Genomic DNA, 25,615 nt, shown 5'->3' with positions numbered 1-25,615 from the left:
TGGGCTAGATGACAAACTGCTCTTACAGACACAAGTTGGAGCCAAACTCTAGTGAGGAACCCAAGCCAATGAGAAATCTGGGACATAGTGTAAGAAGGGGGGTAACGTTCAATGGCTCAAGGCTCAGTGTCTGCCTAACTCAATAGTTCCTTTTTTTTTCTCTGATAGACCCCTTTGGCAATTGAGTGAAGCCTGCACACCCCTTCTAGAATTACATTTTTTAACGCATAAAATAAAATATATTGGGTTGCAAGGGAAATCAGTTTTATATTTTACACTAAAAGTTTTAGTTTTTATTTTATTTTTTCCAATGACATGTAAAGATAGTTTTCAACATTCACTTTTAAGAAATTTTGAGTTCTATTTTTTCTCCCTTCCACACTCCCCTCCCCAAGACAGCAAGCAATCTGATATAGAGTATACATGTACAATCATACTAAACATACTTCCATATTAGTCATGTTGTGGAATAAGAATCAGAAAAGGGGAAAACCACAGGCAAGAAAAAAACAACAACAAAGTGAAAATAGTATACTTCTATATGCATTCCGACTCCATAGTTCTTTCTCTGGGTGTGATAGCATGTTCCATCATGAGTCTTCTGGAATTGTCTTAGATCTTTGCGTTACTGAGAAGAGCTAAGCCTATGATAGTTGGTCATTGAACAGTGTTGCTGTTACTGTGTACAGTGCGCTCCTGGTTTTTCTCACTTCACTCAGCATCAGTTCATGTAAGTCTTTCCAGGCTTTTCTGAAGTCCACCTGCTCATCATTTCTAAAAGAACAATAGTATTCCACTATATTCACATAGCACAACTTGTTCAGCTGTTTTCCAATTGATGGGCATCCTCTCAATTTCCAATTATTTGCCACCACAAAAAGAACTGCTATAAATATTGTTACATGTGGGTCCTTTTCCTTTTTTTATAATCTCTTTGGGATACAGATCTAGTAGTGCTGTTGCTGGATCAATGGGTATGCATAGTTTTATAGCCCTTTGGGCATGGACCCAAATAGCTCTCCAGAATGGTTGGATCAGTTCACAACTCCACCAACAATGCATTCGTATTGCAATTTCCCCACATCTTCTCCAACATTTGTCGTTTTCTTTTTCTGTCATATGTCATATGTCATATGCCAATGCGATAGGTGTGAGGTGTTTTAATTTGCATTTCTCTGATCAATAGTTATTTAGAACATTTTTCATATGACTATACGACTATCACAATTATCCATTTTGTGTTACATAATGTTCTCTGTCTCTCATTTGGTCATACATTCTTCCCTTCCCCATAGATCTGACAGGGAAACTACTCCTTGCTCTCCTAATTTGCTTATGATATCATCCTTTATGTATAAATCATGTACCCATTTTGAGGGAAATCAATTTTATTGAAATATAATTATCAAATTATTATTTTTTTTAAAACCACCAGTTCACACAGCCCAGGTGCAGAACCCCTAGCTAACTTGTTACTCAAACCAGGTCTTGTAAGGGGCCATCATAGAATGTCAGTTTTTGAAATGTGTTTGCTAAGATGCTCTTTGAGGTTGTGTCATGATTGAAAACCTGTGACATCCTTGGAAATAAATCTGTCCATTTCAAGGAGTGACAGTCTTGTTTGATATGGAATCCATGGCCAATTGTGAATTTCTTCTCAAAAGATGTTTTTTAAAAAAGATATCTTATTTATTTTATATCACTTTTATTTCCAAATGTATCCCTCTACCACTCCTATCCCCAATCCAGTGAGTGAGTCAAGACATGGAATTCTAAAAGTTTGTACTGTCAGGCAGGGAGTGAGGAGGAGGTACATACGCAATTTTTCCAAGTCTTGTGTTATTGAATAGGAGGATTTAGCTATACCTGAGGCTGTTGCCAGGTCTGTGGGGTTCTTGTTAGAAGGAACCCGAGCCTGGCTTCCTTTCCCTTCATTTAATCTGGGGGGCGGGAACAGTAGGGGAGAGGGAAGTGCTCTTTTGGCAAGGGAGCACCTGGGCTCATGTTTCTTCCAGGGACTTTTACGTTGTTGTCTGATCCTCCATCACATCTCCTTGTGTGGCTGCCGAGAGCCCACACCTGGAAAAGAATCAAAGAAATAAAGTTTTCAGTACAATTGCAGGTCCCCAAGTTTAGCAGTTATGTAACTGACCAAACACATCAACAAGTGTCATGTACTGTATCCTGAGAATGGTTGTTCCAAATCTGGGAGCTAAACCTTTTGTGTTTCTTAAATTTAACTTAAACTCAATAGCTGGCAATTATTTGCAAATTGGACCACTCTGGCATTAGAAATCAGAAAGACAGCAAGTCAGAACCCCAGTGTCCTCATTAGCCTTATGGTGCATTTAGATTTTAATATCATTGATCATAGGGTATATATGTAAGGTTGTTGTTTGTGGTGGTCTTTCATTTTCAGAGAGGACCAGTGACATCACAGGAGATGTCTTGACTTGCATATGAATTGGACTTAATAGAGACAGGGTTGCACAAAGTTGTCAGTCTCACCCTCTTTCTTGCATAGTCATCAAAGGCTAGTGACAAGACAAAAATCAAGACAACTGATAACGGCTTTGGATGCAGTGGATGACCTGGGCATTGTTGATGTCTGACCGGTCTCTAAGTACTCCATAGTGTCTTCTTGAGCCCCACTTATGGCCATTGGAACAAAGTGTACTCATTCACCCAATCAGCCAGGGGATATTTTCTCATGCTTAGGGTAGACATCCCCTAACTTCCTGACAGATTTGAAGCCTGTCAGTTACCCTTAACCTGGTTTAAACCATCTGCTGAGATGGTTTTACCAAGATGTAGTCATGGCATATGCTACAGCTTCTTGAAGACACAGAAGACATAGAAAAGGACATTTGTATAAGACTTGCTGGAAGAAAGAAGAGTTTACTTCTTTTAGAATGATTGTTTGAGGGGCAGAGTTGGTAAGAGCTTAGAAGAAAAGAGAACTAGTCTTCTCTCTTCAGGAAAGGCTTTCTTTAGAGAGAGAGATCTCTGGTGGGAGAAAAAAGACCCTGGGAAGAAACTGACATGTATAATATTTGTGGAAAAAATATACAAGCATTTTGTCATTTCAGACGCATGAAGATCTGTAGCATAAGCTGTATGCCATTGGTCCAATGAATTCTGGACTCTTAGATGTCTTCATATTGTGGACACTTCTACCTTGATAAATTGCTTTTACCCCAACCAGTTTAAAAAATGGTGACTATTGAAGTGAACTCAGGTCTAGGTATTCAGGTGCTTATCATATTAACAGAGTTGTTCATAAAATACAAGGAAAAAACTCAGCCACAATAAGTTTAATTCAAAATTAAAGCTATGGCAAAACTTATGGGCTTGGATGGGGAAGATATGGGTCAGCTGCCTGGCCATACTCCTACTTGGGTCATAAGGTTAAAGAATTCAATGAGGAACCTAGTCTCTATCAAGCCGAAGGGAAAATGTCAAAATCCCCAAACAGAGTCCAGAGTTATTCTGGGAGAGGATACTTCTCTGGTGTGTGTCCCTTAAAGGAGAACCCTGTAAGGAGGAAGGTAAAAAGCTTAGATCCCATTTTGGCTGGGATTTTTCTCAACCCTGTCTTTCCTTACTTCCAATCCCCCTAGAACGAAGATTAAAACTTTTGAAAATTTAAGTAAGTGAGTTTTCAGTGGAATTGTCCTGTTTCCACAAGCCTCCAAATGTTATCAATCTAATGAAGTCAAAGGTGGTCACCATTATATGGAGACAACTATATCCTCCAAGACGGTGCTTCCAGCCATGAAGGAAACCGTCCTTCTAGAGCTCCTTAAGGATGTTTTTTTTTGCAGTTGCTCTGGGAGGAGCCAAGATGGTGGAGTAGAAAGATACACATATACTAGCTCCTAACTCACAGCCCATAAAATACCTACAAAGAAGAACTCCCAACAAATTCTGGAGCAGCAGAAGCCACAGAACAATGGAGTGGAGGAGATTTCTGTTCCAGAGAGACCTGAAAAATTGACACGAAAGGTCCATTGCGCACTGGACTCAGAGTAGAGCCCAGCCCTGTCTTGGCCACCTGGCACTGAGAGGAGCAGATCCAAGCAGGCTTCAGGGACAGAATCTCCAGCAGCAGCACAGGTCCCTCCACCCACAGGCACCAAAGGTCAGTAAGAGAGTCTTTTTGGCTAGCTGAGAGGGGAGTGCGGTGTCGCCATATCTCAGGCCCCCTCAGGAGGCAGCAGCGGAGGCAGCAGCAGACAAGGGCTCCCAAAGCAGGCAGGAGCTCAGATCCATTGTTGAAGGTCTCCACGTAAACCCCCTGAGGGAACTGAGCCCTGCCCCCACCTGAGCACCTGAACTTAATCTCACACTGAATAGCAGCCCTGCCCCCACCCAAAGCCCTGAGGCTGGGAAGCAGCATCTAAATCTCAGACCCCAAACCCTGGCTGGGCGGATCTGGAGGCAAGGTGGGTGTGGAGAGGAAACTCAGAAGTCAAGTAACTGGCTGGGAAAATGCCCAGAAAAGGGAAAAAAAAAAGACCATAGAAGGTTACTTTCTTGGTGAACAGATATCTCCTCCCATCCTTTCAGATGAGGAAGAACAATGCTTACCATCAGGGAAAGACATAGAAGTCAAGGCTTCTGTATCCCAAACATCCAAAATAAATATTCAATGGGCTCAGGCCATGGAAAAGCTCAAAAAGGATTTTGAAAATCAAGTTAGAGAGGTGGAGGAAAAACTGGGAAGAGAAATGAGAGAGATGCAAGAAAAGCATGAAAAGTAGGTCAACACCTTGCTAAAGGAGACCCAAAAAAATGCCGAAGAAAATAACACCTTGAAAAATAGGCTAACTCAGTTGGCAAAAGAGGTTCAAAAAGCCAATGAGGAGAAGAATGCTTTCAAAAGTAGAATTAGCCAAATGGAAAAGGAGGTTCAAAAGCTCACTGAAGAAAATAGTTCTTTCAAAATTAGAATGCAACAAATGGAGGCTAATGACTTTCTGAGAAACCAAGAAATCACAAAACAAAACCAAAAGAATGAAAAAATGGAAGATAATGTGAAATATCTCATTGGAAAAACAACTGACCTGGAAAATAGATTCAGGAGAGACAATTAAAAATTATGGGACTACCTGAAAGCCATGATCAAAAAAAGAGCCTAGACATCATCTTTCATGAAATTATCAAGGAAAATTGTCCTGATATTCTAGAACCAGAGGGCAAAATAAGTATTCAAGGAATCCACAGATCACCTCTTGAAAGAGATCCAAAAAGAGAAACTCCTAGGAACATTGTGGCCAAATTCCAGAGTTCCCAGGTCAAGGAGAAAATATTGCAAGCAGCTAGAAAGAAACAATTCAAGTATTGTGGAAATACAATCAGGATAACACAAGATCTAGCAGCTTCTACATTAAGGGATCAAAGGGCTTGGAATATTATATTTCAGAAGTCAAAGGAACTAGGACTAAAACCAAGAATCACCTACCCAGCAAAACTGAGTATAATACTTCAGGGGAAAAAAATGGTCTTTCAATGAAATCAAGGACTTTCAAGCATTCTTGATGAAAAGACCAGAGCTGAAAAGAAAATTTGACTTTCAAACACAAGAATGAAGAGAAGCATGAAAAGGTAAACAGTAAAGAGAAGTCATAAGGGACTTACGAAAGTTGAACTGTTTACATTCCTACAGGGAAAGACAATATTTGTAACTCTTGAAACTTTTCAGTATCTGGGTAGTTGGTGGGATTACACACACACACACACACACACACACACACACACACACACACACACACACACACACACACATACATGCACACACAGAGACAAAGAGCACAGAGTTAGTTGATTAGGATGGGATCATATCTTAAAAAAATGAAATTAAGCGGTGAGAGGGAAATACATTGGGAGGAGAAAGGGAGAAATGGAATGGGGCAAATTATCTCTCATAAAAGAGGCAAGCAAAAGACTTTTTAGTGGAGGGAAAAAGAGGGGAGGTGAGAGAAAAACATGAAGTTTACTCTCATCACATTTCACTAAAGGAAGGAATAAAATGCACACTCATTCTGGTATGAAAACCTATCTTACAATATAAGAAAGTGGGGGAGAAGGGGAAAAGCAGGGTGGGGGGGATGATGGAAGGAAGGGCAGTGGGAGGAGGGAGCAATTAGAAGTCAACACTCTTGGGGACAGGATCAAAAGAGAATAGAAGCAATGGGGGCTAGGATAGGATGGAGGGAAATATAGTTAGTCGTCCATAACATGACTATTATGGAAGTCATTTGCAAAACTACACAGATATGGCCTATATTGAATTGCTTACCTTCCCAAAGGGAATGGGTGGGGAGGGAGGGATGAAGAAAAGTTGGAGCTCAATGATTTAGGAACAACTGTCGAGTACTGTTCTTGCTACTAGGAAATAAGAAATACAAATAATGAGGTATCGAAAGTTATCTGACCCTACAGGACAAAAGAGAAGATGGGGACAAGGGAAGGGAGGGATGATAGAAGAGAGGGCAGATCAGTGATAGTGGCAATTAGAATGCTTGGCGTTTTGGGGTGGGGGGAGGGGAGAAATGGGGAGAAAATTTGGAACCCAAAATTTTGTGAAAATGAATGTTAATTAAATAAGTAAATTAATGAATTAATTTAAAAAAGGATTTTTTTTTTTTAACCTTCTCTGCCATCATGGACCCCATTAGCAGGATGGTAAAGCCTATGAACCCTTTATAAAGATAATGCTTTTAAATACATGAAATTAAATAAATAGGATTCCAAGGAAGACTAATTATGTTGAAATATAGTTATCAAAATATAAAAAAACAACAACAAGAAGAAATTCATTGACTCCAAGTTAGGCATCTCTGATAAGGAAAATTGGAAAGTGAAATTAGTATTTTATACCTGGACACAAAAGCAGATGCTTACAAGATTTGAAATAATTTTAATTGTGTCTTAGACTATTTGGGAAGCTCAAACCTTCCACACTGGAACCTTATGCCTGATTGAGCCCACGTCTCTTTGACCCTTAAATAATATTATCCTGTAGGACACAAAAAAGGTTTCTGACTCCCAATCTACCAGTTCTTCTGGCTCTTCTGCATAGTAATCCTGATAACAATCATTGACCTAGTACAATCCCAACAGTGATTCTGGCACTCCCTAAGTGAGGACATTCAGGCTGTAGCCTTTCCCGGTTCCTAGGATCTAGAAATCTCACCCTGGGCCAGGGCTTGGAAGAAGCCTTACAAAAGAAAAACTAGTCAGGCATCCCCAAAACGGTGCTTTGGGAATGAAAGCTTAATTGAGATGTCTCTTGAAATGCAGAATTAAAGCAACTATTTCATTCCAAAATGCCCAAACATTTTAAAATTAAAGTAAATGAGAAAGTATTGCAATAAAGCCCAGTTGGCCTAATTAGAAATTTTTCCTCTGCCACAGTTGATCATGGAGCTGTGTTTTCTGCATGATGCTAATTATCAAGAACACAGGATTTGAAATAGGAAGACCTAAGTTTAAAATTTGAATTTGATACTTGTTACTTTTTCCTTCAGGGCAACTAGGTGGCGCCATAGTGCATAGAGAGCCTGGCCTGGAGTCAGGAAGACTCATCTCCCTGAGTTCAAATCTGGCCTGAGACACTTACCAGCTGTGTGACTCTGGCAAGTCCTTCAACCTTGTTTGCCTCAGTTTCCTTATCTGTAAAATGAGCTGGCGAAGGAAATGGAAAACTTTTCCAGTGCCTTTGCCAAGAAAACCCCAAATCGAGTCACAGAGTCAGACATGCTTTAAAAAATGACTGAACAGCACCTCCCCGGGGACTCAGTTTGCTCATCTGTCAAATGGAGTGATCCTATATAACTCATAGAATTTGAGCTGAAAGGGAACTGAGAAGTCATTTAGTCTGCCTAATTGACACTAAGAACTTATTTGGAATTAAAAGTTAGCATTGTGTGTAAAGGAAGAATATTATAGAAATTTCTACTATGAACAGGAATAAATAATAGCTAAAATTTATCTAGTGCTCACTATGTGCCAGGCACTGTGCTAAGGACTTTATAATTATTATCTCATGTGATTTTCACAACAACAGTGGGAGGAAACTGCTATTATGGTACCCATTTTTCAGAAGAGGAAACTAAGGCAGACAGAGGTTAAGTGACTTGCCCAGGGTCACACAGCTTGTAAATATCTGAGCTTGGATCTGAACCCAGGTCTTTCTAACTTGGTTCTGGTTCTCTCTCCAGTGTGCTATCTAGCTGCCTTAATAAGAATATTAATCAATATAATATTGACTATCTGTTCTCACCATTGCTATGTGACATTTAATGTTGGCAGTAAGGAAAGAAAAGGAAGTTAGAATAAGGATGAGCAAAAATACAAAAGAGACTAAAATCTTTCTTAAAATATCTTATCTGGAAGATGATAAGGTGATCTATGTAGAAAATCCAAGAAAACAGAGCCACCCCCCCCATCAAGATGACAGATAACTTCCATAAAATAGAAGGTTCACAGAATCATAGAATCAGAGCTGAAATCCTCCCCCTCTCTCATGTCACAGATGAGAATACAGAGGCCCAAAGAGATGGAGTGATTTGCCTATAATTACAAAAATCATTAGCCGCAGGAGCAGAATTTCAACAGAGCTCCATCGACTCCAAATTCTGGCCCCTTCCTTTTTTTCTTTTTACTACACTGTGGGGAACTCTTAGCTTAATGATAAACATACTACTCCATTAAAATAATTCCTACATAATGAAAATAGAATACTTAGCAATATCCCTAAGCATTTTCCTATGCAAAGGATTACAGAGATGAGTGGGTAAGGAGGGTCTCCTGGACAATTTGATGAGTTCTTCAATTGATCTGATGACACGGTCTTCTCAATTCTTTACAAAAAAGAAAAAGAAAAGAAAAAGAAAAAGAAAAAGAAATAAAAACAATCCAGAAAAGGGAAGGGAGGAAATCTTTTTGGCAGACAGCAGGCAGTGAAAAGCAAACCTCCCCCTGAAGCCTTCTGGTCGACCTCAGTTATGCACTCACAATATGGCTTATGAGAAGGAAAATCTCAGGATAGGAGTTATAGACTCTGTCTCTAGGTGGTACTGTGGGCAGAATACTGGGCCTAAAGTCAGATCTAAATTGCAGTACTTTTATTTTGATTTTTGGGAGGTTGAAAGCAGCCCGAGAGTTTGTTGTGATAAATTCCTCTGACCATCATTTGTCTCAGACATTCTGCAACGGTATGACCCTGAGAAACCACTTCAGATTTCTCATCTGTAAAATGGGAGCATCCACTCCTCAGAGGTGTTCTAAGGCTAAAGTTAGGTAATAATTGTCAAGTATTTTTAAAGCGTTATATAAATGCTAGTTATAATCATAGTTATTATAATATCCCAACTCCGCCTGCACAGTGCCTCGCTGATCTAGAAGTGACGTCAGCGCAGAAGTAGTCATTTTGGCAAAAAGGAAGTCTTACCTCTCCTCAAAACAAGAAGTGATTCTTTTCAACCTAGTTTGAGTGACTCTTCAAAAACATGATTTTGAATCAAAATGGTGGCACTCCATTGGACAATGGAAAACTGCCCACTTAATCCCACAATCTATTGAGGGAATATTGCTGTGATGATGAAGACATGGGAGACAGGTTTTTCTACCCTCTTTCTACCCCTTTCCACAGTCAGAAGGTATCAGCTATTAACTTTGATACTATGAAGGATAACCAATTTGGGGTCACAGTTCAAAGGTGCCTGTTACTAACTGTGATATTACCATGTATAAGTGTGAGTGTCTTTGTGTATGTATATGTGTGTAAGCATGTATATACATATATATGTAATACATTCTATACATACATGCCTCCTCAGTTAGAATATAAGCTCCTTGAGATTAATAATGGTTTTTGCCCCTTTTTTTGTACCTCTAGTGCTGAGCACAGTTTCTGACATGTAGTATATATTTAATAAATGCCTATTGGTTGATTGATTAATACAGAAGACTTTTTAGATGCTACAAAGGATTGAATGGCCGGTTGCCCAGCGGAAGAGTTGTATTTGGAAGGTCATAGATAATGCTGGCAGAAATGTCAAGGTTCCCAGCAATGTCTACAAACATTCTATTAAAAATAGTTCACGCAAGCAGTTAACTGAGGGGGAAAGTACTGAACGTAGAAGAAACATTTGTGGGATAATGCTAAAAATCAGCCAGAATTTGTCAAAAAAAAAAAAAAAGGCTCAGGAACTGATATCTAAATACAAAGGAGAGTGCAGCTAATTGATTCATAGGAAGAAGTAGAGAAAATATAATACTCATACCATTTGTCTTCACCAAAGAGATAGGGGAAGATTTATAATCTTTACCGATAATCACCAAAAGGGTACGAATATCCAAGAAGGAAAAATGGGAGGAGTCATAATGCATAATGTTTATAATGTCTACAATGAAAGTTAGGGAAAGGAAGGCTTAATAGGAGGGGCCATTATCCCAAGGCTAAGATCTATCAGATCAAGGGATATAAGAGTGATGGATGTGCTTTTGCTAGGATTGTTTAAGATCAGTGTTGTGTTATGTCCAGACACATGAAACACACACACACACACACACACACACACACACACTTAATCCCTATAAGATTGTTGTTCTGGCTTCTTTGCTTATACCATGAGTTCTTAATCCTGAACTTAAAAAAAAATATTTTGATAGCTGTGGTGTTATCATTCAGTTCTTTTTGGTTGCATCTGACTCTTAGTGACCCCATGTGGGGTTTTCTTAGCAAAGATACTGGAGTAGTTTTTCATTTCCTTCTTCAGTTCATTTAACAGATGAGGAAACTGAAGCAAACAAGGTTAAGTGACCTGCCCAGGGTCACATAGCTAGTGAATGTCTGAGGCCACATTTGAACTCAGGAAGATAAGTCTTCCTGACTACTGGCCTGGCACTCTCTCCACTGAGCCACCTAACTGCCCTTTGATAACTGTGTTTTAATATAATTTTATGCATTTTGAAACATGGTTGTGAGAAGAGATCCATAGATTTTACTAGACTGCAAAGGGGATTGATGGCACAAAAAAGGTTAAGAATCTGTGGGTTAGGCAGACACAGAGTCCCAAACTAACAGGATATCATCATCCCTCTTTATATTAAGGTCTGGGTTTCTTTCTGGGAAAGAGTCTATATTTAATATAGACTGAATCCAAACTTTACAGAACAAATCCCCTTAATAAAAGAATTTGTTCTACAAAACTTGGACTCAGTCAGAAGGCCGCACCCAAGGACCTCAAGGCTGCAGATTGTCTGATTAAGTTTCATCAGCCAACCTTGGAGTCCATGACACAGGAAAAAGTTCAGAATTGCCAGCTTAGAGGCAAAGAAGGATAGGTCTTTCAAGAAGACCCAGAGAGAGAATTTTGTTTCAGTGCAAACATGGAAATGGTTTCTACCTACTTAATATCTGCCACCTAGATTCTAGAACATACAAATATCACTTGATAAGCCAAAAAATAGGACAATAAAAATATATGCCCACATAGTACATATCACATGCCTTTTGTACCAATACATGGTGGAAAAGAAATCTAACGAATGGAAATTTCCCCTAAAATTCTGGCAAGAGGCCACCCCACAGCTCTGAGTTAGGAAAGATAACTTTAAACAGTGGGGCCCTGTCTAGTATCATGTTACAGATTATTTGCAGATAGCTAGCTTTGATTACAGTTTACTTTTCAGATTTTGTTTTTATCACAGAAATTCATTTCAAAGGGCCTCTGCATACAAATGATGGTCAGAGAGCTTATCACAATAAACTCTTAGGTTGCTTTAAACCCATACAAAAATCAAAATAAAAACATTGGAAAATGAGGAGGAAACAACCCTGACCCCTTTGATGCCCCACCTCCCCCAAGACCCCTATAGTGGTTGGTAAGTTAGTCATTTTATGAGATTTCATGTACTCTTTGCATCTTGGGATAAAAGAGCTCCCAGAGATGAATCTTGGCTTGTAGCATGAGGAAGACAAAGTTAGAAGAGGCAGACTTGGGTTCTGTTCTCTCCTATGTTAGGGGGTGGCCAAAGTCAGCTCTGTGACAACAATAGCCAAACCTTCATTGTGTTCTAATTTATAGCTTCTAACCTTATTTTATTCTATTTAGTTAGTTCTTTTTTTTATAGCCATAATTAGTATGAAGTCAAATGGTACTTTGTCCCAGCATGGCAGTGAAGAGAATAAGGAGTATTTCGATGCCAGGGGGTGTCCTTCATCCAGGGTTTTGTCATCCTGGGACCTCTGTCCTGGGCCCTCCTTTCCCACCAGCCTCCAAAGATGAAAGAAAGTTGGGACTCTGAGAGATAGAAGGGATCCTATACATCACAGACTTCAACCTTCTCATTTGTCATATATGGAAAATGTAGTCTAAAGAAATGCAATGACTTGGTCAAAGTTACAGAGTTAGGACTGCAACTCAGGACCTGTGACTTGAAACTCAGGGTTCACCTGACTTACCCCAGGCTACTTCGTTATCATGGAGTGATGTAATCTTAAATCTAGAAAGGACTTCAGGGATCCCCTACCTCATGCAGGAGTCTTTGCATCCTTGATCTATCAAATAGCAGGAATGTTGTTTTACTTCAAAGGCAAGACTGAATTGAAAAGCAAAGATGCTTAACTGGAAAACTTAACCACTTCTATTTCTTCTATGTTCTTGAGTATAAGGTTTTCCCCTGCCATACAGTCTTTGTGTTCTCCAGTCTAAGTTGAGGGTCCTATCTCCTAGTGTCAATTTCTTTTTGAAATGATGGTACTTAGGGCAGCTAGGTGGCAAAACGTATAGAGTACTGGGCCTGTAGTCAGAAAAGACTGACCTCAAACCCTGACCACCTGGGTGACCCTGATTTCCTCAAAATAAAACAAACAAAAAAAACCCAAATGATGGTACTCCAGTGAGCCAGGGAGAAACAGATCTACAGATCAGAGACTTTAATTTTGAACTAAGGGGGCTCAGTAATATCAAAGAACAAGAGAGGTGCCAAGGACCTGGAGATGGGCAACAGTAAGAAAAAGTCCTAGAACAGATTTTTATATTGGATAGATCATGGGAACTTAGAGAAGAGACAGGTTGCTAATAGCCAGAAGAGGGGCCTTTTCTTTGTAATCTCAGCAATTAATGTAGGGCTTGGCACACAGTGAGTGTGTAGGTAGGTCCTTTTCCTTTTTCTCTGCTCTCCTTAGGATATAGACCTGGTGTTTTTTTCTTTTTAAAGAATCAGCAATGATTTGTACTTAGCAAATCTCGTCAGTCAAGCAATAAGCATTTATTAAGCATTTACAGAAGCATTTTCCCATCTCCTTTCTTATTGTGAGACAGCTAGGTAGCACAGTGTATAAAGCATGGAGCCTGGAGTCAGAAAGACTTGAGTTCAAATCCAGCTTCAGACACTTATTAGCTGTGTGACCCTGAGCAAGTCATCTGCCTCAGTTTCCTTCACTCTAAAGTGAGAGACACAATCGCGCCTATCTCCTGGAGCTGTTGTGAGTTTGTAAAGTGCTTTGCAAACCTTGAAGCACTATAGAAATGCTATTATTATGATGATCATTAACCATTTTAGTAATGTAGTTGTAGTAGTAACTAGTAATACTACTCACTAGTGTTAGTACTACTAGTTATAGTAGTACTAGTAGCTGCGGTAGTGCTAGTACTAGTTATGGTAGCACTAGTAGTTGCAGTAGTGCTAGTACTAGTTATGGTAGTAGTAGTGATACTAGTTATAGTAGTAATACTTGTTATGGTAGAATTACTAGGAGTTACAGTAGTACTAGGAGGAAGAGGAAGAGGGGGTGAAAAGAGAGGTTATCTTTGGAAATGAAGGCTGTATCTATAAGTTTTTTAATATTAAAGTGAGAATCATCATGGCTATATATTCACACATATATGTATATACATGCTTATAAACATATCATTATTTCTGACAACTATAACTGTTCAAAAGATGGAATAAACTCCCTTGGGAGGTAATGATCTTCTCATCACATGAAATGTTTGGTCCAGCTAACCAAGGGTTTTTGAAACATTTGCCACTCTTTGCACTCAAGCAGAGACTGGACGGTGACTTGTCAGAGATGCAGAAAGGGTTTGTGCTTGAGGAGGAGAATTGGAGCTGATTGCTTCTAAATCCCTGTCCATTTCTGAGGTATAAAAGGTATAAAAGATTCTATTACTTCCTCTAGCTATTTTCTCACCAGCATATTAGAGTAGTGCCTATATAGACAACGTTGCATCTATATGTGATTCCCCTTGGGGAAACCAAGAAGAAATGATGCGGGATGATAGAGGAAATTTTTCCTACCCAAAGACAGCAGACCCACAGTCTTTGTCTAAGCCACTCTTATATACAGCAAAGGAATGTGTGACAAGTGCTGCAGACACCTTATGCAAGTCCTTGCCCATCAAATGATTTGGTCAATGTGTATGTCTCTACATGCAGGCCTTATATGTAATAACCATTTGGCTACCTATGTATTATTCTGAGTGCTTTACAAGCATCCATCATTTCTCATGGCAGCTTTATTCGATTGCTCCTTCCCAGATGAGGAGATAGAGGGGGCAGGCCTGGATTTAATGTCTTAGACACAGACAACTCCAGGTGAAATTATTGGTCCAAGCAGAGACAGAGACTATAGGACTAGGACCTAGTTCAACTTTGGATTGTTTGGGGTGCTCCAGTACTGTGCCCCACCCAGGGCTACTCCCTCGGGCACTTCCTCTTCCTCTAAATCTTCCCTGTAGCCCTCCCCAGTTTTGTATCCAAACAGACCTGACTATAAACCAGTCCCTTGGTGCTCCTTTCCCTGCTGATCTGATAAGCACATTCCTGCTCAGGGGGCAGATCAGAGCTTAATGCACTTGGAAGCGATCTGCATTTTCACAGAGACATTGCAAATCAGCCTGAAGGAGTAACCCAGCTGGGTTTTTCAGCCATTTAACAGGCTGCTGGGGGAGTCCTCTTCTACTGTTGCTAGCATTTAGCTATTATGCTAGCATTCCTATAATGTTTTAGGTTATGCAAAGCATTAGCCAAGTATCTCATTTGATCTTCAGTACAACCCTGTGAGGGAGGTGCTAGTATTTATCCCCATTTTACAGATGAGGAAACTGAGATTGGTAGAGCTTGTGACTTGCCCAGTCAGAGGTTAGTACTAGCCATCTAAGACTGGATTTGAACTCAAGTCTTTCTGATTCCAGGTCCCACACTCTCGCTACCCCTTGTCACCAATCAGATACCATTTTACAGGTCAATCCCTATCCCACCTAAATATGAGGCTATTCCTGGTGTTTTCACTGCGGCCTAGGGGTCAGGTGCCAGCAGCAGCATCAGAACTCCACTATCCCTGCCTCTTCTGCCATGGCCTCCAGCTTTGAGAATCCTTACAGAGTGCTGTGTAATCTTGCAAAGGCTCCCCTTTGAAGCTGTGAGGACAGGTTTTCATCACCCCCGCTAATAATATGTGGGGAGAATCCTAATATTCCAGTTGTAGAGAAGACCCTCTTGCCAGCTTTCTCACGATTCCCATTTCGTCCTCCCAGGCTATCATACTATCTCTGATCGGTAGCCAACAAACAGGAGAGAAAAAAAGGAAAAAGCCTGTTTTCTGCTAGCCCAGATCAGGTGACGCTGGTTAGAGGCTCTGTCTTTCATGCCTGCTTTGAAATGAATCTTCCCACTATGATCACCCTTTGTCCCATATCAGGGCAGTTCTGGACTTTTTTTCCTGCTCTCATGTGGTACAATCAGAGGGGTGAGCAGACTGTCCATTGTGGGCATAGAAGAATGAGTGGGGGAGCCAGGAGGAGTAAACCATCCCTTCGTTGTGAAGCATTCTCTTTTTCTTTTTTGGCTTAGTAGGTGAAAAGATGTCCCGAAAGGACAAGCAGAAGCTCTGTGGGTGTAGTCAGACGTAAAATGTGTGCACAGAATTCTTTCATAATGACAGAAAACTGCTCTTTCATTCATTTATGTCATTATTTATTTGCTAGGTTTCCAATTATACAATGGACTGATGGACAGTCAACCTGGTCATTTCCCTGGGTCATCAAATATGCTTCTCCAAGGCAGGATCTCAACAGCATAGCAAATGTAGGAAAGGTGCAGAGATGTAATGTGATTTAATGTCTCTTGGCGGTAACAGGGCCAAGAGAGCGCTGGACTGAGTCTGGAGATCTGGGTTTGAGCTCTGACCGCTAATAGCTAGCAGTATGTCCTTCAGCAAGTCACTTCAACTTTGTCTGGGGTGTACTGCTTGCCCATTTGTAGGATGAGGATCTTGAATCAGTTGATCTCTGGGGTCTCTTCTGAGTCTAACATTTAACAATTCTAAAATAAAACTTTGTTTCCTGGGATCTCAAGTGGCATCTGCCACATTCTCAATCTCTTAGCCCTCAGTAGAGCATTTTCAAGAAACCCACATTTCCACCGAGAGGTAAAATTCTGAGGTGTCCTTTGCAAAGACTAACCTGAGCTCTTTTGTTTTTCTTGTCAAGTAGGATGAGTGGTTTATAAAGAAAAATAACATTAAGTGATTCAACTCTTCTGCTTTAATTAGAAATTCTAGGTTCTTGAGTAGATTTCTAAATTTGGGCGAGCATTTCCCACCATAACAATCTCTCACTTGTTCATAAAAGGTCCTTAGTCAGGTGTGCCTGCCCACATACAGGAGACTTTTCCCCATTGCTCATGCTGCTAGCCATTCTGGATTCCTACCTGAATTTACTTTGTGTTCTCTTTGTGTAGCTCTGTGTTTACTTCTGTGTGTCTGTAAGACCCTCTCCCCACCTCCTACTTCCACTCAATTGGAAGGTCGCTGAAGGTAGGGGTGGTTTTTATGTTCCTCTTAGTGCTGGTGCCTTCCTTCCGAGATTATTGCTAATTTATCCAGTATGTGTCTTGTTGGCACATAATTTGTATGTTCTCTCCTACATTACACTGTGAGCTCCTCAAAGGCAGAGGCAGGTTCTTTCTTTCTTAGTTTATCCATGCTTAGGACATAGTGTAGCATATAGTAGATACTTAATAAATGCTTATTGACTTGTCTTTGTAGCCATAGCGTCTAGCCCTGGCACAGCTCTAGTACATAATAGGTGCTCTGGATGATGCAATAGGTTACCCAGATATCGCCCATGTTTGGCTATGGAATTTAATCAGTGACAAAGAATGACATAGATTAAAATTTATTCCTTTAGCATCCCTGTTCATTGAAACAGCCTGTCGTTCGTCTACTCGGATTATGAAGAGACAACAAAGAGCGAACATCAGGTTTGATTGAGTAACCTGCAGAATGGCTGGTCTGATCAGATATTCACTTGGCAAACTGGTGGTTTATAACGGAGACCTTAGCAGCCTATGCCACACGCAGCCGAGGACTATGGCGCCAGGACTGACTAGGCAATCTGAAGGTCTTTTTTGTGGGACAGATGGTTTTTTTTGTATCCATAGTACTTAGAATATTCCTAGAACACAGAAAGTACCTAATAAATGTTTGTTGATTGATTGGTGGATTGATGCTGCAGAACTAGGAAGCTGGACTCTGGAGGTCATGTACGTTGGAAAAGCATCAGTAGTCATTGCCTGAAGACAATCCCTACCACAACATTCCTGACAACTGATCGTCCAGATTTCTGGTGAAGACCTCCCAAGAGAGGAAATCCTATACTTCCCCAGGCAGCCTATTCCATTTTTGACCAACTCTAATTTCTAGTAAGTTTCTCCTCATATCCAGTATAAATTACCTCCTTATAACCTCTTTTGTCTACACTGCCATCCAGCTTTACCAGCCTCCTTTTTTTCTTCACACATGATGCCCCATCTCCCCCCTCCATGTCTTTGCACTGGCAGTCTCTCCTGACTGGAATGCTTTCCCTCCTCATTTCTACCTCCTGGTTTCCCTGGATTCTTTCAAAACTCACTGAAATTGCCTACCCTTTAAACTTACTTTGTATCTATTCATGTGTATTTTGTTCATGCCTAGTTATGGACTTGTCTCCACCATTAGAATGTGAGTTCTATGCAGGTGAGATCTGTGTTTTTGACTTCTCTTTGTATTCTCACTGCTTAGAATATAGTAGGCGCTTAATGAACGCTCATTGGCTGACTGTGAACAGGAGGCCAATGCCAAGTGAATGATCAGAATGAAAGTTTCGTTTAAAAAAAAAAGCCAGAAGTTCATTGCCATATCAACAACCATACCTCTAGAAATATTGATTAAGAAATGAATATAAACTTTGAAGGAGAATATAGTACCATGTGGCAGGTCTGTGATTTTGCTGCTCTTTGTATCCCAAGTGCTTAATAAACATTTGTTGGCTGACTAATTGAGAACAGTAGGCCAATGCCAAGTGAGTGACATGAGTGAAAGTTTTGTGAAGAAGTCAGAGGTTCACTGTCCTATCTTGTTGACTGTTTTTATCAATGACTTGAATGAAAGAATAAAGGGCATGTTTATCCAGTTACCAAATGATGCAAAAATGAAGGAAAGTTAATTCAATGGAGTGCAGATTTAGGGTTTAAATAGATCTGGATAAACTGGAACAATTAAGCAATCAGCCAACCAAGAATCATTTATTAAGCACACATCAGGCATCATGCTTGGTACTGTGATGAAAAGACATGGGAGGCAAGTCCCTGGCCTCAAGGAGTTTATATTCTCATGAGCTGTAAGAGGTTGGTCTATGTGACCTCTGAAATTCCTTCCAGTGACAACATTCTATGTGTCCTGGTGGCTTTCGAGGAGGCAGTAACTCCATGTTAGGCAGTACACTCATTAAAAACCATACTGGCCTAATAAGTCACTTGAAAGGAAGTTATGGCTAATCTATTTATGGGACTCAAACACTTTAGATTTAAGAAACTCCTACTACATTACGCCAGATGCCTCAGACCCTGGATTTCTAAACTCATTTGTGCTTCAGGGGACATCTAATCCATATGTTTCCCATTAATTTACCCTTCATTCATCAAATGTTGTTTTGTAAGAATGTTTTGATGTCTAAGAAGCCTGATCAGTCTCTTAAACCTCTTTTTCTTTGTACCGTGAAATTGTGTGTTCCCACCACTTTATGGTGCTAGGAGCCAGAAAGGGTAAAGACTGTGACTGGAACCTCAGAACATTGAAAATGGCCTCAGGGGAAAAAAAAGCCTTATTTCAGAGTCGAATGCTGAGTTTCAAGAGGCATCATCAAGTCCAACCTTCTTGCTTTCCAACATTTTGAGAGTCTTTATCACTTTGCATGGTGTCTGATGCCAACACTAAGAAGGCAATAAATTCCTGTATATTAGACCTTTGATTTTCAGTCTGCCTAGCATCTTTTGATAGAGGATAAAACACAAACTAGTGGATTTTGCACAGGACCTGTGATCAAGAAGACCTGAGTTCTAATCCTGCCTTATATACAGTTATCTGACTTTGGGCAAGTCACTTAACCTCTCCTAACCTCAGTTTTCTCATCTGTAAGACAGATATAATTTTTAAGGCTAGGTCATTCCATTTCACCCAGACTGGAAGCGTAGGGGGCTACTATTGAGCCTGGTCTCATCTCTGTTGAACACAAGAATACTGACCTGCTCTGGTTTTGACCTGCACTGTTTCATCCATCTTTAGATAACTTGGTGGACCCCTATTCCCAGGGGCTCACTATATTAATGCCAAACTTAATCCAGAAACTTGCGTATCACACTCAGAGCTCTCCTGAGAGAGAGCTCCTGGCTATTTTTTTTCTTTCAACAGATTTTCCTGTGTTATGTTCTCTGGTCCCCTCACCATCCCAATCACCACTCTTTGTACATTCTCTAACTTACCAGTATCTTTCCTAAAATTTGACACCTGGAATTGAACACCATACTCCTGATCTGGTCTTAGCAGGATAAAGATACAGACAAACTGTCACATCCCTAATTCTAGAGCCTAATCTTCTCAATACCGAATGGTATATTTGCTTTTTCAGTGAGCATATCACAATGTTAGCTTATATTAAGTCAATAGTCCATTAACATACTTCCCTCCCACCCAAAACTTAAAAAAAAATGTTTTTCTTGTTTTATTTCCCAGACATTTTCCAATATATCACCTCTTCACACTCATATATAGAGCTCTTCTTTGTGCAATGGGGACTGGCTTTGCACATGCCCAGATCACCTGTTTCTCTGCTTTCCCTTACCTCCCTTATGGGAGTAATCTTGGATGTACTGCATAGTGGGAACAGGCTACGTCTTTCAAATGGGCAGGTTGGGGCAGTTTCACTTCTTTTTCTGCTGCCACCAGGAGATCATAGTTCTCCCACAGTGCAGATATCACAGTCTGAACCAGTGAGGGGACACGCAGAAACAGGTGTGTGACTTGTTCTATTTTATGTGTCTTTCTCAGTTTCTAAGTGCAAGTGGTAATCCCCACCATGCCAGGGAGTTCCATCCATAGCGACCTTGTAGCTAGGATTGCAGATGGGATGGTACAGCCAGCTAGTCTGGCAGAGAAACCTTGAAAATTGACAGACTTGAGCCAAAGAGAGACCTGGAACTTGGGACAGTGTTTTATAGGAACTGAGTTAAGCTGTTTGTATATTTGTTATTATGCCTCTGAAGTAAATATTAATAAAAGTCAATCTGACTGTCAAGCGCTTAAATAAAACTGGGGTGCAAGGGAATGAGCACTATAAGTAGAAGCTGGAGTCATTGGCAGGGAGCCTAGACACTCTCCAACCCTCCTGAAGGGGGTTGAGGTGACATGTAGCAGACCTGACTTCAAGCAACGTGGCCAAGATAGTCAATGTTACCCTTGTAACAAGAACAAATAACAGTGACTGTGTCTGTTCGTATACACCCAATTGGCTTCTATACCAAGAGAAGGGGGATGTGCTTTGTTGACTGTCCCCTCTAGATAATTATTAGATAGATTTCTATCAAACAATAACAGTAATTGCTAGCATTGATATAGTCCTTTAAGCTTTACAAAGCACTTTGATCTCCACAACAACCCTTGGAGGTAAGTTCTATTATGATCATCCCCTTTTTACAGATGAGAAAACTGAGTAAGGAGGAGATTAAGTGATGTGTCCAAGATCACATAGCTAGTAAGTATCTGAGGGAAGATTTGAACTCAGGTCTTCCTTATTCTGGGTGCAGCACTCTATCTACTGTACCTCCTAGCTGGATAATCAGCTACAACTTCCCCATCTGGAGCTTGTAAAGTTGATTTTTTTTTTTGAATCTTTAATAGTCTTACTTTTGGTACTCACATATCTAAGTGAATTTGTAATCTCATCTACAAAGATGTCCCCTCTAGTGATCAAGACAGCACCAGCTCCCTGTCTGCCTATCCCTGTCTGACTCTTGTTCTGTTTCCTCCATACGTTACCACAGGGGTCTATTTAGTGTGTTAGAGACTTTTTTTTTTACCATCACCTCCCTCAATCTGCCCTCCCTTCTATCAGCCCCCTCCCTTTTATTTCCCTTTTCTCCTCCTACTGCCTATAGGGCAAGTTTGTCTTCTGTACCTGAGCATGTTATCCCCTTCTTGAGCCAAATCCTAGGAGAGCAAGGTGCAAACAATATTCATCTCTTCTCTACTGCAATACGTCCTTGTACCTCATGTTTTAAAGGTATTTGAAGGACTTTGGTTTGGGGGAGAGCTCAAGTGAATCCCTGTCTTTACTCCCTCATCTTGGCTCCGCCCTCAGTGTCAGGGACTTTCTTTGTGTCTTATTGACATCTCAGAAATGCTAATGGAGCACCTGGGCTGTCCACCAGCTATCTTCACTCCAGTCATCTGACCAAAACATCTTTTTTGATTCTTTATTTCTTTGATGACATCTTTCCCTCCAATTCTCCTTCAAAACTCCTTTAAAATTTATTAGTCTGTTTTGCAGGATGTATATGCCCACCACACATCTTTTCATTTTCCTCTTAATGAATTTCAATTTTCATTCTTCAAGGACTTTGGGCAAGGAACAAAGGTGAACCTTTCTTTCCTTCTTTCTTTCTTTCTTTGTCTTTTTCTCTCTCTTTCTTTCTCTCTCTTTTTCTCTTTCTTGATTTTCATACTGATATTCTACCTGGAGTTGTTTTATTGCTGTGATTCACAATTTTTTACTTTTATCCTTATTATATTATATCTTGTTTGATTCCACACAATGCTTACACCAGCCAAATCCTTCTGAATCTTGGGTCTGGCATTCCACACCTTAGCTATGCTGCATGTAGTTCTGGGTCATCTGCAAATTAGAATGTGTGTCATCTATGATTTCTTCCAAGTCCTTGAAAAAATGACAACTAGTCTGAGGGCAAGCATAGTTCCCTGGGATACTCCACTAAAGACCTCCCTTCAAGTAAACATTAGCTAAGAATGAGTACTCTAGGTCTACCCATCAATGACTTCTGAATCTACCTAACTATATCGTCTTTGGGCCCATATCTTTCCATTGTGCACACAACATAGATGAGAGACTTTGTTAAATGCTTTGCTGAAATTTAGGTAAATTCTTTGACAGGATTACTAAAAGTAGATCAGGATAATGCCAAAGATAGAATAAAGAATATAGGGGTTAAGAGCACAGCTTGTTTAAAGCCCAACAGATTACAAATCACACTCCCTGCAATCCATTCTTTATGCATCCCACTCAGTCCTGCTGTTTTCCACCTGCTGCTTGGAATTTTGATATGTGAGAGGGTCAGAACAGTGCACCCCAGTCAGTGTCTCCCACAAAACTCTAAAATTTTAAGATTGAAAATGAGATCTCCTGAGCAGGCCTAGAGAAATGAACCCTTCTATTTCCATTGGATAGGCTAGATCATTGGGTTTTTCTTTGACATATGGAGAAAGGCAAACCAGACTTAAAAAAATCCTCCTTCCCCTCTGCACACAGGACTGTACCAAATTGCTATGTTAACTATCTGTTATTGAAAGACACAAGAATGCCTTTTTCCTATGCACCAATGTATTCTTTGTGGTTGGAATCCAAATGACTTACAGGCAGGGCAAGGTTTTTTTGTACAACTAAGTTCAAGCCAATGGAATATTTTTAAGTTTGGCTGTGATCTTAGTGAAATTCTTTATGTCTCTGAGTTAATTCAATCTACAAAAGAGGTAAGGAAACATTTTTGCATAAAGAGAGAAAAATAAAAATCAGAAAGAGAATGTTAGGGGAGAGACTTTTAAAAATAGCAAAGTTTCCATGATCTCTTTGGGACAACCAGAAGAAAAGGTTGGAGTATGGGTTATGGAAGAATATGATGTACTTTGTAGTTGTAGACTATGTATGTACCGTGCAACAGTGATGTCAAATTCCAATAGAAACAGGGGGTCACATAAAGATCTCTATAGATTACTTATTGACTTAGAAAACCACATATTAACATTATCTATGTCTTATTGTATTGCTATTCATTTGTTAAATATTACCCCATCATGTTATAAGCTGATTCTGGCTTTACTGAGGAGTGCCATGGGTCACAGTGAAGTCTATGGGTTTGACCTCTCTCCCATACAATGTAGCTCAAAGATATAAAATGAAGGGAATGGAAGTGGGATTTCTTTGGTACAAGGAGCTCCCAGATGAACAAACTATCTGGGAACAAATGCAGGTTGGACCCTTCTCTGCAAGGTAACGTCTTAAAGAGTTCTAGAGCAGAGGTATCAAAAACTCAAGTAAAAATGGCAACCACCAAGGGAAGGGAAGGGAATAGGACAGGATGTGACAGAATAGATAGGTTACTGTACAATGAATAGAAGGCCACCTTGAAGTCAGAAAGTTCTGTTTTCAAAGGCTATTTCTGACACATATCAGCTAGATCATCATGGACAAATCTCTTAACTTCCCAACACCCCAGGTAATTAAGGACATAGTTACCCAGGTAATTAAGAAAATAAGTTGCAGATAAAAATGTATGCTTCATTGAATGAGCTACCAGTCTTCATCAGCAGAGAGAATTTATGAGATGTCAGTCTCTCCCTACCCCCAAAATGGTTTGGATAAATAAAAATGAATATGATATGATACACACATACATGAACACATTACCATAATGACTTGTTATTTCATCACGGTGGATATTCCCTTGGTCCAATGTTCCTTGTATCTCACCACACAGCTGAAATCTAGGATTGAGTTAATGTCAATTAATGATCAGCAAGTTAATAAATGTGTCTATATCATTCTTTCTTGGGGCAGCTAGGTGCTGGGAGTTAGGAAGACCTGAATTCAAATCTAGCCTCAGACATTGACTAGCTGTGTGACCTTGGCAAATCGTTTAACTCTGTTTGCCTCAGTTTCCTGATCTATGAAATGAGCTGGAGAAGGAAATGGCAAACCACTCGAGTATCTCTGCCAAGAAAACCCCAAATAGGGTCATGAAGAGTCTGATATGTCTGAAAAAAATAACTGAATACATATATCATTCTTTCTAAAAGTAATCGTTTGGATCCTGAACATTATAATTAGGAAGAACAAATTTGTCCATGAAGAACAAGTGAAAAAATGTCTTCTCTCCATCCTTTGTAGAAGTGGTATAGACTATGGGCGCAAAGTCTTCTATATACTCTGACATGATTACTATGTTGGTTGGTTTTGCTGGCCTACTTCTTTCCTTTAAGATATATACTATAAGGGATGGCTTACTGGGTGGGGAACAGGAGAAAGACTTTGGGAAGTAAAAGTGATTGATATACATACATACATACATACATATATACATACACAAACACATATATACATATATATATTGAGATTTTTAAAGTTATGGTTTAACTAATGGCAGAAGGTTTGATTGGGGCTATTAGATCAGAGTGTTTTTTTTAAATCATCAATTGTATTTACTCTTATTTGGGGGAAAGGCAATTAATGTTTTGAAACAAACTTTTTTTTCCTCACTCTAAGAAATTTCACAAAGGACACATTCATAAACCAACCATTCACATGAGAATAGCAGTGTTAACAAGGCACGTTCTATAAATTCCCCATTGGTGCTGGACATTAACTGGGGCACATACAGCCGAGTGAAACTTTATCATCTAGAAATCTTGTCATTTCACAATGGAGCAGTCTTTCTTGTTCTTTCCTGCCTTGACAAGCTTGTAATGTGTATTTGTGCATTTTGGTGCAGTTATTCATAATGCTGGATTATAACAATTACTGTTTTTATGAGACATCTTGAGCATGCCTTTCCTGCTACTCATTAGAAGTGATTTTCCTCCATGGTCAATTGTGCAGCAAAGCCCAGAGCAGCACGTACCAGCTCACTCTATTACACAAAGAGGGCTGCTCTTTGATCAATGTCCAGGTCAACCAAGATCTTCAAATTCATTTTCTTTTCTTCCCTGTTGGTATTGCTACCAGTTTATCAGACTGTAGCTCCACATCCCAGAGTTTAGCAAAGTACTTAGTACATGGTACCGTGCTGGAGGCAGCTGCCAGAACTTTCAGTTCAGGTTTAACATTGGCAGAAAATATCATTTGACGGTGAACAAAAAGAAGTTGACTTGGCCCTGACACAGCAAGGAAAGGCATTGAGGATACAGTGGCATTTAGCTGTTCATCTCCATATGGAAATATGAAGACAGGATATGATGAAGGACATGGTGACTTGCAAGGTCTTCAGAAATCTG

At 40.0% G+C, this 25,615-nt stretch overlaps 1 long non-coding RNA gene across 1 annotated transcript in view; it reads right to left on the bottom strand.

Annotated features, from left to right (window-relative positions):
- Nucleotides 1-313: 313 nt before the first annotated feature.
- Nucleotides 314-25,615, bottom strand: part of LOC140531155 (uncharacterized) — a 115,246-nt gene continuing 89,944 nt past the window's right edge. The window contains exons 2-3 of the long non-coding RNA XR_011976289.1: nt 24,033-24,109; nt 314-2,079 (exon numbers count right to left, since the gene is read on the bottom strand). This is a non-coding gene — a long non-coding RNA (uncharacterized lncRNA). The remainder of the gene's footprint in view (nt 2,080-24,032; nt 24,110-25,615) is intronic.

The sequence above is a fragment of the Notamacropus eugenii genome, chromosome 3, assembly GCF_028372415.1.
Source record: "Notamacropus eugenii isolate mMacEug1 chromosome 3, mMacEug1.pri_v2, whole genome shotgun sequence".
NCBI classification, from domain to species: Eukaryota; Metazoa; Chordata; class Mammalia; order Diprotodontia; family Macropodidae; genus Notamacropus; species Notamacropus eugenii.
Note: the sequence above shows the minus strand (reverse complement) of the source record. Positions and strands in the feature narration are given on the sequence as shown.